Consider the following 4,477-nt stretch of genomic DNA (forward strand, 5'->3'; position numbering starts at 1 on the left):
GCAGAGGTCTCAGAGGCCTGCGGTGGGGCAGCCACAGACAAGGCCTGGCTGCCCTCTGGTATTGTTTTATTTTAATTTTTAGGTTACTGCCTCTCTGGTATTGTTTTATTTTAATTTTTAGGGCCAATCGGACATCCACATGACGGAATATTTTATATTCTCTGAATCACTATTTATAATGTATTTGTAATAAATCGGGAAACACTCCTGTATTTATGTCAAATGAAAAACACACATCAAAAACTTGTATATAAGGTAGAATCTCAACCGTGTAAACCGTAGAGGGGAAAAACTGGTCATTGTGATGGGCTTTGGGTGGGGGGACCCACCATACACCAGAATAAACTCAATGGATTAAAGACTTAAATGTAAGACTCAAAACCGTAAAACTCCTAGAAGAAAACCTAGGCAATGAAATCTCAGACATTTCTCCTAGCAATATTTTTTCTGATATATTTCCTTGGGCAAGGGAAACAAAATAAAAAATTAACAAATGAGACTACATTAAACTAAAAAGCAAAAGAAACCACAACAAAATGAAAAAGTGACCCATTGGATGGGGGACTATATTCACCAATAATACATCTGGTAACAGGTTAATATTCAAAATCTATAAAGAACTTATAAAACTCAACATTAAAAAAGTCAAATTAAAAAACAGGCAAAGGACCTGAATAGACACTTTTCCAAAGAGGACCTACAGATGGCCAATAGACATATGACAAGCTGCTCAACATCACTAATTGTCAGAGAGATGCAAATTAATACCACAGTGAGATACCACCTCACACCTGCCAGAATGGCTATCATCAATAAATCAACAAACAACAAGTGTTGGTGAGGATGTGGAGGAAAGGGAACCCTTGTGCACTGTTGGTGGGAATGCAGATTGGTGCGGCCACTGTGGAAAACAGTGTGGAATTTCCTCAAAAAAATGAAATTGCCTCATGACACAGTGAGTCCACTTTTGGGAATATATCTGAAGAAACCTGAAATACTGATTCGAAAGGACACTAGTATATGCACCCCATGATCATTGCAGTTTTATTTACAATGGCCAAGATTTGGAAGCAGTCCAAGTGTCCCTCAGTAGATGAGTGTATAAAAAGGCAGAGGCACATTTACATGGAATAGAATAATTCGGCTGTAAAAAAGAAGGAAATCTTACCCTTTGCAATAACATGGATGAATTTGGGGAGCATCATGCTAAGTGAGTAAATCAGTCAGAGAAAGACAAATACCATATGATTTCACTCCTTCATGGGGAACCTAATGAACAAAATGAACTAACAAGCAAAATAGTGACAAACTGACAGAGAGCTGCTGACAGCTGTGGTGTGTGTGTGTGTGTGGGGGGGGGGGTCCCTCAGCCCAGCCTGCCCCCTCTCACATACTGGGAGCCCTCAGGGGTTGACCCCCATCACCCTCCAATCGCAGGATCGGCCCCTTGCCCAGACCTGACGCCTCTTGGGGTTCAGTGGTTGAGTGTCGACCTATGAACCAGGAGGTCACAGTTCGGTTCTGGTTGGGGCTCATGTGAGGTTGTAGGCTTGACCCCCAGTGTGGGGTGTATAAGAGGCAGCCAATCAATGACACACTCTCTCATCACTGATGTTTCTCTCTCCCTTACTCTCTGAAATCAATAAAAACATATATTTTTTGAAGTGTCTGCTACTGTGTGGATGCACAAGGTCCTGGGATCTTTTTGCATGCAGCCTCCTCCATTTCCTATGGGCTGCTGAGTGAACAAAAGCTGGCATTTGTAAGTAAACTTATGACAGGATAGGTTTCGAGCTAAGAACAGCGTATGGATTGTGGAAATGAAGACCAGCCGGGTGAGAACAAGCAGCGGCAGTGTAGGCGGAGCTGGCTGTAGTAGGCAGTCAGGCACCAACTCTGCGATGGCTGTCACGCAGGCGGAGCTGGCTGTAGTAGGCAATCCGGCACCAACTCTGCGATGGCAGAAACGCAGGCCAGGCTGGTGAGAGAGCTTTGCAGTGGACAAAGGATGGCGGGGTGTGTCTTGATGGGGAGGCTGAGGGTGTGGGGAGCTGGATGCGGGGTGACCAGAAGCAGGACGTGTGTCACCGCCATGGTTGGTGAGGGGAGCAGGTTTGGCTTTTTCCAGTTGGTCCTGAGTTGGAAGAAGAGGCAAAAACTTGATCGAGTCCTGGCCATCGGGTTGTCACCCGCCCTCCTTCTGCCAAGGGAAGTCTCTAGAACAGGTGTGGGGAACGTCCACATGAGGCCCGTGAAATCACTTGGCCTGGCCCTGCCAAGGCATTAGAGGTGAGTTAATGAAATGTTTGACCAAATATACAGGCTGACTTTTAAGTTGGTAATTGTGTATGGCCCGTGAATGATGTTACAAATGCCCAAATGGCCCTTGGCAGAAAAAGCGTTCCCCACCCCTGGCCCAGAAGGTGCTGGCTGGTGAGCTCCCCTCAGCCCCCCGCTTTCCAGCCTCACGGCCTTCCTTCACAGCTGCTATTCCCCGGCCCCCGCGTTTGCACATGGGTGCAGTGCGCCAGTCAGCCGAGGCGGTGACACGCCCGGAGGCATGTGAGCCTTCACCGCGGACGCTGCCAGTGTCTTTCTCCCCAGGACACTGCCCACCGGCCCTGCTGCTTGGCCGGGCTGCACGTCCCTCCTGAGGCTGCACTTCCTCTGCCGCCGGTACAAGGGGACATTCCTTTTGGGTCTTTGGGTCCTTCTGAGAAGTCACACACATCAGTCGCCCACCAAACACCCCAAAATTAGAGACTGACAGAATGTGACCAGTTAGTTATTTTACCATGAAAGGACATTGGAAAGAACAACCATGCCATCGCCATCATTTCCTACAAGAAAGGCTGCGTTAGCACCAGACGAAGGAAGGAACATGATTTGGGAGGATACAGAACAGTCCTTGAAGCTAAGTCAGCCTGACTTCCTGAAAGCTTGTTTCATTCACCTTGTGGCTGATGGAAGAGCGCTTGGGCAAGGCAGGCAGCGGTTCCTGGAAGATGTGGGGAGCAGCGCCCTAAGGAGGTTCACTCTGGCTTAAAGGCATGACTTTCCAATCCCCCCTCCCGGTCCTGATGCTCTCAGCCACCTTGGTTTCCTGAGAGAACTGCAGGGATCTGTTTGGCTATTCTTTTTTTTTTTTAATATATTTTATTGATTTTTTTACAGAGAGAAAGGGAGAGAGATAGAAAGTCAGAAACATCGATGAGAGAGAGACATCGATCAGCTGCCTCCTGCACATCCCCCACTGGGGATGTGGCTGCAACCCAGGTACATGCCCTTGACCGGAATCGAACCTGGGACCTTTCGGTCTGCAGGCCGACGCTCTATCCACTGAGCCAAACCGGTTTCGGCCTGTTTGGCTATTCTTGGACCAATCCACACGCCTTTCCACGCCCCCCTACACACACGCACGCGCGTGCACACACACACACACATACTCACACTCACACACACCCCTTCTGGGGCCCCCTGAGCCTTGGATGTCTGTGAGCCAGATGTTTGGAGAGAAGCTGGAAGGTCATTTGTCCAATCCGTGTTGCTTTTCAGCAGTAAAGATAAAGTGCTGTCAGACAAAGCACCATTAGGAAGGCCATCAGCCCTCTTAACAACCAGTCTCCTGTCTCTACAGCTTACCCCTGTGCTTCCTTGTTCATACACTGGCCCCTCAGCCCACGGATGTGGTCCATGTGTGTATAATACACAAAAGTTAGAGCTCATATAGGACACTGCTGGTGTCCTAGCCACAAAACCCCCTTTACTGCTTTCAAATCCTTCAGCCCCCTTTCTGCCCAGGGTATGGCTACAGAATACTTTGACAAGGCAGGTGCACAGGTTCACACAGTGTGAGGCGGTAAGAGCGCTGATGGAGTTGCCTGTGATGCTTTGGGTGGTTCTCTGGGCCACATCTCATTCTCAATGTGTGGGATCAAGGGCCGCTTCCTGGACAAGGTGACAGCCCAGATGTGTCTTGACGGCTAAGTGAGTGGCAGGCAGAGGGAGCAGCCCAAAGGTGCTGTTGTGAGGGGCCTTGAAGCACTAGGGCCACCAGAGCACAAGGAATGGAGCTGAGAGGAAGGCGGAGGGGCAGCAGGCCTCTGTCGGAGAGAGAGTCCTACGGCTGGGCCATGGAGGAGGGCTTCTGGACCTGACCTGAAGCTGGCTCCCTAGGTCACATAGGGACAGTGTGGTGACAGGTTAGAGGAGCAGAGCCAGCAGGGATGAAGGGGTGGGGGTGCCCACGTGGACAGAGACAAGAAGTATGGCTTCCAGCCACACCAGCCTCTATGCCAGCGGTTCTCAACCTGTGGGTCGCGACCCCTTTGGCAGTCGAACGACCTTTCACAGGGGTCGCCTAAGACCATCCTGCATATCAGATATTTACATTACAATTCATAACAGTAGCAACATTACAGTTATGAAGTAGCAACGAAAATAACTTTATGGTTGGGTCACAACATGAGGAACTGTA

Source organism: Myotis davidii, unplaced genomic scaffold (assembly GCF_000327345.1).
Source record: "Myotis davidii unplaced genomic scaffold, ASM32734v1 scaffold726, whole genome shotgun sequence".
Lineage (NCBI taxonomy): Eukaryota > Metazoa > Chordata > Mammalia > Chiroptera > Vespertilionidae > Myotis > Myotis davidii.